The following is a 13,189-nucleotide window of genomic DNA, read 5'->3' on the forward strand; positions in this document are numbered from 1 at the left end:
GGTCATCACCTGAAAGAGAGGCCCATTGGACACACAAACTCTATATGCCCCAGTACAGGGGAACGCCAGGGCCAAAAAGTAGGAATGGGTGGGTAGGGGAGTGGGGGGGGGGTATGGGGAACTTTTGGAATAGCATTGGAAATGTAATTGAGGAAAATACGTAATAAAAAATATAAAAAAATAAAGTACCACAAGACAACTCTTCTACTTCATGAGCACTTTCAGCATAGTGATTGTATCCTAAATTAATTTAAACAAAATGAGTACCCTCTTATATAACTCTTATGTAAAAAGGAAAAATGGACTAGAAAGATTTCAGGGAATCAACAGCCTACACAATTGTCACAAATTATATAAAGTGTTATAAGGACTCTAAAGAAGCAAAGGAAAGAATTGGCTGATAAAAGACTAGAAGTCTTTGAAGAAAGACATTGCCCCTAGACCATTACTAGCTCTCCAAAGCATATTCCTGGTTTTAAGGAAGGAATTCTCTTGGATGCTTGTTTGTTTGTTTGTTTGTTTGTTTGTTTGTTTGTTTGTTTTAGTTCATGCCCTTGGGGAAATCTCTAAAAAATTAAGCTTCAGACTATTATTTGCTCTGCCAAGCATGTTTCTGGGTTTAAGAAGGAACTATGTGATTTTTGATACTTAGGGGCCTCAGTGAAAGCCTTGCTTGATCAGGGCAGAGCACAACACAACAATGTCATTCCATTTCAAATGGTGTCACCTTTTCCATGTTATACAACAAGGCTTTAATCATGAAGAAAATTCAAGTTGTATTGAACAACTGGTATTGATGCTGATTGTGAAAGATCCTGACAGAATGTAAAAGGACACAGAAGCCATGAAATTGGCAAGATAGACGTCAGTGTTAGCAGAACTAGCTTCACTGATTTAGAAAAATAGAGGTGCACAATGCTCTGGCCACTCCTTGAACCTGATGCCTGCAAATGTTTTGACTGTTCCTTGACCCATGTGTGTGCCCACTGATGAAGCCCATTGCCAGGTGTTTGTGACATTGGTTGCTGAGAAAGAGTCAGAAAATCTCCCCAGCAACCACAGCCTGGCCAATCCTGAGTTGCTACACCTGCACCAGACTCTTTCCTTGTACCCCTCCCATACCCATTTCTTGAGAATAGACCTTATTTAAATCTGGAAATCCCCTACTCCCCCCTTCTCCTTTCTCCCCTGAGAGCCTATAAAAACTGGGACCTCTTTCCTCTCGAGGTCGACTCCTCTACCCCTGTGTGGGCTATGAGTCATCCCCAGAGCTCTGGCTTTCCCCGAATAAAGCCTCATGTGGTTTGCAACAATCTCGGTCTATCGTGAGTTCTTGGGTGTCTGCTATTGTCCTGAGGCCTGAGTGAGGGGCTCCTCTCAAAGTCTTTCATTTGGGGGCTCGTCCGGGATTAGCATGACCACCCAGGTCTCCGAAGACCCACTTGGAAGTGAAATTTTTCGTCTATAAATTTTTCTGTGAGCCAGCAAGGTTCAATGCTGAAATTTGCAGCCACTACATTTCGTGATAAATGGAGACCTTTGCCTCGGGATGAGGCACTGAGCATGAACAGCAAATGTGCTGGAATCACTGGCTGCTGCTCGCTCTGGGGGATGCCCTGAGTGAGGGGAAGGACTCCAGGAGTCTGTCTGGGGTGGGAAGTGAAGAGTTGGTAGTCTTCCTAGATTGGAAGACTGAAGCACTTCCCCGACTTTTTTGCATTTCTGAGTTGGTTTGTCCATTAGATGACAGGCACTTGTCAGTGTATGTTTGTTTTTTGTGTCTGTTTTCAGGTATTTGTCAGTGTGTGTGTGTGTGTGTGTGTGTGTGTGTGTGTGTGTGTGTGTGTGTGTTGTGTCTGTTTTCCTTGATATTGGACGGACTGTAATGACCACCCCTAAGTTTGACTTTAGACCGCTGGACTGAAGTTAGATCAAGGGCTCATAATCTTTCAGTAGAAAATAAGAAGGACCTTGGCAATCTTTCTGCGCCTCTGAGTGGCTGACTTTTAATGTAAAATGGTCACTGGAGGGGAGTTTTGGTTTGACTCTTATCTTTGAAGTTAAAGTCATTGTTTTTCAGAGCATACCTGGGTCCCACCTGGATCAACAGCCTTACCTCATTCAGAATTCACTGCCATAAATCAAACCATGGATTCCCCCGTGCCTCTCAGAGCCCTCCCCCAGCTGCTCCCATGCACGTGAGTGGGTCAGCACAGTGCCCTCGCTTTCTGCCCTAAGAAGAAGTCCCTGCACCTGGCTCTGAGATTGCTAAAGGCACAGTCTGAGGACAGAGGACCTGCAGCTGGGACCCGGAGCCAACAAGCTCAGAGTCCCCCAGCAGATGAAGCTCCTGACACCACTTCTGCCTTTTCCTTTGTGAGCTGTGGGCAGCCTGCCCACAGACAGGCAGTCTCTGCAGACTCTCCAATATTGGCCTTTCTCATCGGCTGATCTGTATATTTGGAATGCTGGGTTCCCTCTGGACAGGCCAGATTAGAACTACAACATGGCTCAAGGTAAGGAGAGGTTGACAGTTTACTGGCCGGGCTCTAGTCTAAAGGGAGCGATGAGACACCCCACTAATTTGGCTCAGGTAAGAGAAGTGATGCAGGGCCCTACAGAGCCCCCGTCTGTTTTTCTAGAAAGATTGATAGAAGCTTATAGATACTATACTTCTTTTATCCCGACCTCTGAGGGTCAACAAGCCACGGTTGCTATGGCTTTTAAAGATTACATGCCATGGCTTTACAAGATTTAGTTAAGGAGGCAGAAAAGGTGTATCACAACAGAGAAACAGAGGAAGAGAAGAGAAAGAGAGAAAAGCGAGAAAAAGAAGAGAGGGAGAATAAGAGGGAAAGAAGACAGGAGAGAAATTTAAGCAGGATTTTGTCTACAGTAGTAGGGGAATGTAAAGGAAGGAAAAGGCCAGAGAATAGACAGACAGGGTACCTGGGCAACAAGGAACCCAGACCTGAAGGAAGAAGATCTGTCCAGAAGATTTTAGAAAAGGACCAACGTGCCTATTGCAAGGAAAACGGACATTGGGCACGGAAATGCCCAAAGAAGAAGGGAAGGGCCCCTAAGGTCCTGACTCTGAAAGATGATGAATAGGGGAGACGGTGCTCGGACCCCCTCTCCGAGCCTAGGGTAACCCTAATGGTGGAGGAGACTCCCATGGACTTTTTAATTGACACAGGGGCAGAGCATTCTGTGTTTAAACATCAACTGAAAAAATTAAAAAAATAAAAGAGCCATAGTGATTGGAGCCACTGATCAGAAACAATACCCCTGGACCACTGCATGCACTGTTGATCTGGGGAAAGACCAAGTGAGTCATTCCTTCTTGGTCATTCCTGAGTGTCCCACACCGCTTCTAGGAAGAGATCTTCTGACTAAATTAAAGGCCCAGATCAGATTTACCCAAGAAGAGTAAGTTTAAAATCTCCCACCTCCGTAGTCTTAGCCCTGAAGCTTGAGGAAGAATACCGATTGCATGAAGGCATAAAGCAAATGGAGGTGCCAGACCTAAAAGATTGGTTGACTGCTTTCCCTAGAGCATGGGCAGAGACTGGAGGCATGGGAATGGCTGTCAGAGTTCCTCCTGTGGTTGTGGGACTGAAGACAGATGCAACCTCTATAGGAGTGCGACAATATCCAATGAGCCGTGAAGCAAGACCTGGAATCAGGCCACATATTCAGAGACTATTACAATTAGGTATTTTGGTACCTTGCCAGTCACCCTGGAATACTCCTTTACTGTTGGTAAAGAAACCTGGCACGAGTGACTACCGACCAGTCCAAGACCTGAGAGAGGTCAATAAGAGGGTCCAAGATATTCACCCAACTGTTCCTAATCCCTATAACCTCCTCAGCTCACTCTTTCCGGAGCGAAAATGGTATCCCTCCAGCCAGCCCATATTTGCCTTTGAGTGAAAAGATCCTGCCACTGGACAAATGGGACAATTGACCAGGACACGGTTACCCCAGGGGTTCAAAAACTCCCCTACCCTTTTTAATGAGGCTCTACATCGAGATTTAGCCTCCTTTTGAGCTGAAAACTCCCAGGTCACTCTGCTTCAATATGTTGATGATTTGCTCCTTGCTGCAACCACAGAGAGAGAATTCTGGCAGGGGACCAAGAGATTGCTAGCAGAACTGGGTGAGTTGGGTTACTGGGCCTCTGCTAAAAAAGCCCAGCTATGTCAGATGAAGGTAGTCTACTTGGGATATACCCTCTGGGATGGAAAACTGTGGCTGACAGAGGCTAAAAAAAGGTCTGTGACTCAAATACCAACACCAGCTACTCCAAGACAGGTGAGAGAATTCTTGGGCACCCCTGGGTTCTGCAGACTTTGGATACCTGGGTTTGCAACACTGGCCACCCCACTGTACCCCCTGACCAAGGAAAGTGAAGAATTCAGATGGACATCAGAACATCAGAAAGCTTTTAAAAATATTAAGGAGGCCCTGCTGACTGCACCAGCCTTGAAATTGACAGATCTAACCGAGCCCTTCATCCTCTATGTTGATGAGAGGGTGGGGGTGGCCATAGGAGTTCTTACTCAGGTTCTAGGGCTATAGAAGAGGCCGGTGGCATATTTGTCTAAGAAGCTGGACCCAGTTGCCTTCGGATGGCCCACATGTTTAAAGGCCATTGCTGTAGTTGCCCTACACGTTAAGGATGCTGACAAATTAACTCTGGGACAGCAAATAACTGTGGTAGCCCCCCCCCACTCTCTTAAAAGCATTATCCGCCAGCCCCCAGACCGATAGATGACAAATGCCCAGATGACTCACTACCAGAGTCTGCTGCTGACTGAACGGGTCGTGTTTGCTCCTTCTGTTATTCTCAACCCTGCCACCTTCCTGCCTGCAAAGTGATCTATGTGACCAGCCGTGGCCAAGTGTTCCAAACTGGTACACAGACAGAAGCAGTTTCCTAGTGGAAGGAAGGAAGATGCAGGGGCGGCAGTGGTAGATGGTAAGCAAGTTGTGTGGGCTGGCAGCTTGTCAGAAGGTACGTCAGCTCAAAAAGCTGAATTAATTGCCCTGACCCAGGCCCTTCGGATGGCTGAGGGGCAATCCATCAACATTTACAGCGATAGGAGGTATACTTTTGCTACAGCCCACGTCCATGGTGCCATCTATAGACAAAGAGGGTTCCTGACGTCAGCAGGCAAGGACATAAAAAATAAAGAGGAAATTCTGAGCCTCCTTGAGGCTATTCATCTGCCTGCCAAAGTGGCCATAATACATTGTCCTGGACATCAAAAAAACCACGATGCTGTGACAAGGGGAAATGACATGGCTGATGTTAAAGCTAAACAGGCTGCACTCGGCCCTAAGATACTGCCCTTCAGGACTCAGTACTGCCCTTCAGGACTCAACAGATAGAACCTCTCCAGAAAGTTGCTCTGCCAGAACCACAAAAAGAAGGGAAAAGATTTATTAAAAATATACATCTGCTTTCCCAACTGGGAGTCAAACCCTGAAAACACTGGTCAAAGCATCTACTTTTTATGTTTTAAGACTCTCTGATGTTGCGGAAGCAGTAGTTAAGAACTGTGTACCATGTGCCATGACTAATGCAGGACATTCAAGATATTTTCCAGGGAGAAGACTACGAGGAGATCGCCCTGGAGCCTATTGGGAAGTAGATTTTACTGAAGTAAAGCCAGCTAAGTATGGTAATAAGTGTCTTTTAGTTTTTTATAAATACCTTTTCAGGATGGGTGGAGGCCTCCCCCCACCCCAAACAAAAAACAAAAAAACAAAACAAAACAAAAAAAAACTGCCAATGTTGTGGCTAAAAAAAAAATCCTAGAAAAATATTTTCCACGGTTTGGAATACCTAAGGTAATAGGGTCTGACAACGAACCCAGCTTTGTTGCCCAGGTGAGTCAGGGACTGGTCATTCAACTGGGAATTGATTAAAAATTACATTGTGCTTATAGACCCCAGAGTTCAGGACAGGTATAAAGAATAAATAGAACTCTAAAAAACAAAAAAACAAATAAACAAAAAAAAACAAAAAACAAAAAAACTTGACTAAATTAATCTTAGAGACCAGCAGTGGGAATTACTGGACAGCCCTCCTTCCCTTTGCCTTGATCCGCGTCAGGAACACACTGGGAACATTTAAGCTCACTCCATATGAAATCCTGTATGGGGGGGGGGTTCCCCCTCTCACTGAAGTAGAAAGAGTGTTAGATCCTTTAAAATTTAACCCTGGTCCTTCATTGTTTACACGCATAAAAGCCCTAGAAGTGGTCAGAAACACTGCCTGAGATCAGCTCAAAGAGGCCTACGAACCAGGAGACTTGATGATAGCACACCAGCTCCAGGTGGGAGATGCAGTTCTTGTCTAACGACATTGAGCTGAGAATCTAAAACCTTGTTAAAAAGGCCCTTGCATCATGCTGCTGACCACCCCCACTGCTGTCAAAGTAGTAGGCATCTCTGCTTAGATTCATTCCTCTCACATAAAGCGAGCTACTGAAGAATAAATCCCCTTGGGATTCATTTCTACTCTAATAGACCCTCTAATAATTTTGCTTTTACTGCTGATGTGTGGCCCGATAGTTCTTAATAAATTGGTGACCTTTATTAGAGAAAAGATTGGCGCAGTCCAGCTGTTAGTACTAAGACAACAATACCAGTCTCTGCAGAACCTTAAAGAAGAGATTGCAGTTTAGTTCGAAGATTAGAACTAGTAACTAAGAAGTGGGGAATGAAAGATCCTGACAGAATGTAAAAGGACACAGAAGCCCTGAAATTGGCAAGGTAGATGTCAGTGTTAGCAGAACTAGCTTCACTGATTTAGAAAAATAGAGGTGCACAATGCTCTGGCCACTCCTTGAACCTGGGTGTCTGACAATGTTTCAACCGTTCTTTGACCCATGTGTGTGCCCACTGATGAAGCCCATTGCCAGGTGTTTGTGACATTGGTTGCTGAGAAAGAGTCAGAAAATCTCCCCAGCAACCACAGCCCGGCCAATCCTGAGTTGCTACACCTGCACCAGACTCTTTCCTTGTACCCCTCCCATACCCATTTCTTGAGAATAGACCTTGTTTAGATCTGGAAATCCCCTACTCCCCCCCCTTCTCCTTTCTCCCCTGAGGGCCTATAAAAACTGGGACCTCTTTTCTCTCGAGGTCGACTCCTCTACCCCTGTGCGGGCTATGAGTCGTCCCCAGAACTCTGGCTTTCCCCGAATAAAGCCTCATGTGGTTTGCAACAAGCTCAGTCTATCATGAGTTCTTGGGAGTCTGCTTTTGTCCTGAGGCCTGAGGGAGGGGCTCCTCTCAGAGTCTTTCAATTGGAACCTTCAAAAGACCTGTTCAGCAGCTAAACAAACCTAGTCTCTGATGTAGGGATGGGCAGAGTGGTTGGCTGTAAATAAGGGTTGTCTCCTTTTGTAGTTTGGAGCCCTATTTCTGAAATATCATGGAGAACAAACTTGAGTATCCTAGAATTCTAATTGCTATAGGCCTGGTTGAAATACTGCTTATTTGTGAATGTTATAGTGACAATCTTCAACCATAAAAAGTCTACTTGGTGTGATTTACTATCTGCTAAAAACTGGTAAAACCTTTACTCATCAATTTTAGTCTCTTTGTATTGAATATTTTATTTATTAACATTTCAAATGTTACCCCCTTTCCTGGTTTCTCCTACTCTTAGTCACTTTTTATTGAATATTTTATTAACATTTCAAATGTTACCCCCTTTCCTGGTTTCTCCCACTCCCCCAAAACCCTCTATCCCATTCCCACCTCCCCCTGCTGTTATGATGGTGTTCCCCACCCACCCACCCACCCACCCAATCCAGCCTCCCTACCATGGCATTCCCCTACACTGTGGCATGGAACCCTCACAGGACAAAAGGCTTCTCCTCCAACTGATGCCCAACAAGGTCATCTTCTGCTACATATGCAACTGGAGCCATGGGTCCTTCCATATGTTCTCTTTGGTTAGTGGTTTAGTCCCTGGGAGCTCTGGGATTTCTGATTAGTTTATATTGTTGTTCTTCGTTTGGGGTTGCAGACCCCTTCAGCTCCTTCAGCCCTTACTCTATCTCCTCTCTTAGGGACCCTATGTTCAGCTCAATAGTTGGATGCAAGCATCTGCCTCTGTATTTTTCAGGCTCTTGCTGAACCTCTCAGGATGGCCTTTCCTTCAGTCTCTGCTCCACACTTTGTCTCCATATTTCCTCCTGTGAGTGTTTTGCTCCCCTTTCTAAGAAGGACAGAACCATACACACTTCAGTGTTCCTTCTTGTTCAGCTTTATGTGGTCTTGTGAATTGTATCTTGGGCATTCCTAGCTTTTGGGCTAATATCCACTTATTAGTGAGTACATACTATGTGTGTTCTTTTGTGACTGGGTTACCTCACTCAGGTCACAGCTTAAAATCATATGTGGCTACCCACATAGAGATGCCACTTAAAACCTCCAAAAAAATTTAACTTCAAATACATTTCACACCTAAATTCTAAAGGCATAACTTGTTGAAGACAGCCAAGAAATCTGTCCTTTTGGATTTCCCATCCTGCCAGGCATGTTTCTGTACACAAGTTTATTTTAGAAATGTGCAGATGAATACCCACAGTTAAACTGTTCAGATGCCAAAACTACCTCCTGGGAATGGCCAGTACCACAGGGGCTTCACAGTTGGCTGCACCTAGATGTTAGTTGACACCAACTCCTTGAAATGACCCTCCGTTTCAGCTCCCTCCTCCTCTTCATTGAGACATTAAACATGTGCTCACCATTTTGCAACATTGAGGCATGCCTGAGATCCTCTGACACAACCCAGCAGTAGCATACACTACAGAACACACTGAAGCAATAATGCCTGCTAGGCTACAAGAACCTAGAACATGGCGACCAGAAAAAAACCTCCTCCTATTCTGATTAGCAGGGTTGCCTGGAGGTTCAGATTGGCCAGTTATTCTTGAAAGACATGAGTAACTCACTCAGGGTTAAGTGTGTGTTAAGGCAACACCACAGACTGGTTCCTGTCCAAGGCTTCCAGTCTAGTGTCAGACATTTTCCACATCGGCAGAGATATGTATTTCAATAGCAGTTTATTCTGTCTTCCATAGCCTATTTAGCCATCTTCCAGACAGGCCCTTGGAAGGACCCAGCACTCCAGCTCATGTCTGATTAGCAGCTGGCTCCTACCCTTTGAGTGGGATCACCAGATCACAACTACCAAGCTTCCACTCACATTACAGCTATCAGACGATGTTTTCCCTTATTCCAACTTCAAAGTGTAAAACTTTCACAGTAGTGACTCGACTTGCAGTGAAGTGAAAACTCTGTCCCACACATGGAAGAGTTCCCAGAATAATGACAATTAAAAAGAGAATTTAGGAAACAAGAGGGGTTTTTTTTGTAACTTTAATCTAAACTATAGCTGCTTTTCACATGGTATGTATGGGACAATGTAGGAGAAAAGCAGGAGATAGTTTACAAACACTGTGGAGTAGTATTGTTAACCAGAACATCTTCCACATTGGCAATGTTAAAAACAAACAAATGAAAAACAGATAAAACAAAAAGACATCCTCAACTCTGCTAGTAAAGATCAACAGACAAGTGGGGGGTGGGGGTGCGGTGCGTGGCCAAGATGGCTGTGGGCATCGTGGAAGGCAGCTCTAGTCCCAGGGCCACTATGGGCGACTGAGCAGATATCAAGCTGCTTTCTGGTGATGTGACCTGCAGGTCTGGCCAAACATCTGCTCAGACCCCAGCCATCCTGCTGCAGCTTCTGGGCCTGGTGCCATGTTGTCCACTCCACCCCACCTCGGTCTCTTCCCTCCCTGCACACCGCTTCTCAGCGCCCGCCAACCCCAAGCCCAGCCCCTGCTGCCTGCTGTCCACCTCTTGCACCTAGGCAACAAAGATGTCACTTGGAGCCTTCCTCTATGCCCTTGGGACTAGGCGCGGGAGGAGAGCATCTCTGCTTCAACCTGAGCGATGAGCTTTACTTCTCCACAGCTGCTATTGCTGCAGGAGCCAAAGGTCCATTGATCTCAACAAGCCGATCAACAAGCAGATCTACAGGGGGACCCAGCCCACCTGCCACGACCTCAAGGAGTTCACGGTTGCCACAGAAAACATTTCCCTGCTGGTGGCCTTCTCTATAGGCCAGGTGCAGTATTTGAACCTCATCAAGAAAGACACCAGCAAGCTATTCAATGAAGAGTTGCTGATTGACAAGACCAGGTGACATATTTGAAGGGGCTGCCTGAGTCAGAGAGTCTTCCATGCTTCTAACGCCAGTGGCCACCTGTAACGCTACATCACCTACCTGTGTGCCTCCACCCAAACCCAGAAGAGTCTGCTGAAACAGGGTGAGAGGTTTGCTGTCCATGAAGCCAAAAGCAAAGTAATCCGGAATCCACTACCCAAGTGGGTGAGGGGCCACTCAACAAGTTTGCATTCTCACCTGATGGCCAACACCTAGCCTGCTTCAGCCAGGATCACAGCCTGCATGTCTTCTACTTTGACAGCATGCTGTGAGGGCTCATGGAGAGCTACTTTGGGGGTCTGCTATACCTGTGCTGGAGCCATGATGGCTGCTACATCGTGACAGGAGGGGTTAGATGATTTGGTCACTGTATGGCCCTTCATGGAGGGTCTTGTGGCTGCTAGAGATCATGGCCACAAGTCCTGGGTCAAGGGTGTAGCCTTTGATCCCTACACCACTCACACAGAGGAAGCAACATCAGCCAGTGGTAATGGAGATCCTAGTGGTGAAGAGGAGGGGCCTGAGGTCACCAGCTCAGACACAGGAGCCCCCGTGTCCCCACTGCCCAAGGCTGGCTCCATCATATACTGCTTTTGGCTCAGCTGGGAAGAACACACAGTTCTGCCTGTGGGACTTCACAGAAGATGTGCTCTCCCCTCATCCATCTCTGGCCTGTACCCACACCCTTCCAGGCCCACCAGCTTCTGGTAGTTCTGAGGCTGAAGAGACAGGTGCATGCCCACTGTCCTGCTCCCTGTAATGTTCCAACAGCTTCCCACACCCATCTTGTGTGGCAAGCCTGGTGGATCTAGTGTAGTGATGGAGCCTGGCATTGGCGCTTTGCCATAGTGACACTGCAGGGGGGTTGAGAAGGAACACAAGCACTACCACAGCTTAGGGAGCATCTGCCACAGGGGCAGTGGGGGCAATAGCAGCAATGATAAGCTGATCTTCACCCCCACTGATCCCCCACCCCCCGCAGCCAATTGGATCCAGACAATTGCTGGGCACAACACTGTGCCCTCAAATCTATGAAGTTCCCTATTGGAGACTCTCTTGTGTAAGAAGATCTTTCAGGAATGCCTGGCTTGTAGGAGTGTACCATCACTACCTGCCAAGAGGGCCTCATCTGCACCTGGACTCTGCCAAGCAAGGCATTCACAGACGAAGAGAACGAGGCCCAGGCAGGGGAAGCAAGTTTCCCCAGGTCATCCAGCAAGGCAATGGTAGAGGGCATTTCCACCCAACCAGGCAGCTACCCTAATGGCACTGTGGTGTGAAACATGTATGCCCCATGTTCCTGGACTCCTAGCCATAACCATCCCTGCTGACCTCAAGGATCACTGTATTAACAAGAGTAATCATGATGGAAGGACTGCTACAAGCCCCACACTGCACAAATAGTAGGGGGTCACTAGATTGGCCCAGCCATGGTGATGCAGTGGCCTGTGTGGCCCTGGTCCAGTCCTCCACCCACCACCAAGTTCAATGACCAGTTCTCTGAAGGATCAGTGTTAACCACATCCCTGTTCCAGCTTGTGACTGTTCACTTCTGAGAGAGATTTAGCCCACAACAACCCAGCTCCACAGTACCCCTGTGTGAGAGGGCAGGGCAGGGGACACCCCCCTCCAGCCAACACCCCACCTCATGCAGTGATCTGTGCTTTTGAAAGTGTTAAATTATGGAAGTCCCCAGGGCCCTCCTTGTACCACTAGACCTCTTATCTATACTTAAGTCCTTGTTTACAAAAAAAAGAAAGAAAGAAAGAAAACAAAACTGGTAAAATGAGTGTATGTACATAGGAAATAGATGTATTACTCATCTATCCTATCTGAGCCTTCTGGGCCAAGTCAAGCTACCCTGAGCAACCTGCCATCCCAGGGACATATCAATTTTCCTGTCATCTTTCTGCCCAAGAATAAATAAATAAATAAATACATAAGGAAGCCCAAGACCAGATAGTTTTAGTGCAGTATTACACCAGACTTTCAGTGAAATATTAATACTAACACAACTCATTGTGTGAGGCTACAATTACCCTGATACCTAAACCACAGAAAGACTCAACAAAGGAAAAGCTCATCAGATCTATTTCTATTATGCACATGGATGCAAAATAATAAAATACTCACAATTTGAATCCAAGAACACATTTAAATCACCATGCATCATAATCAAGTAGGCTTTATCCCAGGAATACAGGGATGATTCAATATATGAAAAATAATCAATGTAATATACCATATAAACAATTTTTTGAAAACAATCACATGATCACCTCATTAAAAGGTGAAAAATCCTTTGACAAAATACAAAACCCCTTCATATTAAAAGTACTAGAGAAATCAGGAAAAAATGCACACACCTAAATATAATGAATAAAATATACACCAAATCAATAGCCAACATCTAACAAAATGGAGAGATACTAAAAGCAATTACACTAATATCAGGGACAAGACAAAGCTGCCCACTTTCCACTCACCCCCTATCTATTTGAGATAGTAAATGAAGTTCTTGCCAGAGCAATATGACAACTAAAGAAGACCAAGGGGAGGCAAATTGAAAAGGAAGAAGTGAAAGTATCTCTATTTGTGGATATATGACATGTACACAAGTTACCTCAGACATTCTAGCAGAGAAATCTTACATCTCATGCTCCAAGAAGAGCAAGTGGTAGCTAGGACTTCATTAAACTATCAACAGGATAAAACCAAAACATATGCCTTTCAGGTTGGCGACAGCACCAACACATTTGGGGCCCGGAGTCTGAAGACACCCCCAGGGGCCCCACGGGACTCTCCACTAGATCTTAGGACTTCTCGTGAGTGGAACACAACTTTTGCCAGGAGGCAGGTTAGAACACCAGATAGCTGGGCACCTTCCATGCGAGAGGAGAGCTTGCCTGCAGAGAGTACTCTGACCACTGA

The 13,189-nt window shown here is 45.9% G+C and overlaps 1 pseudogene; it reads left to right on the forward strand.

Moving 5' to 3' along the window:
- The first annotated feature begins 2,506 nt into the window (after positions 1-2,506).
- LOC147000514 (dystrophia myotonica WD repeat-containing protein pseudogene) lies at positions 2,507-11,538 on the forward strand (annotated as a pseudogene).
- The last annotated feature ends 1,651 nt before the right edge of the window (positions 11,539-13,189 follow it).

The sequence above is a fragment of the Mus caroli genome, unplaced genomic scaffold, assembly GCF_978045245.1.
Source record: "Mus caroli unplaced genomic scaffold, Mus_caroli_1 scaffold_18, whole genome shotgun sequence".
Taxonomy (NCBI): Eukaryota; Metazoa; Chordata; class Mammalia; order Rodentia; family Muridae; genus Mus; species Mus caroli.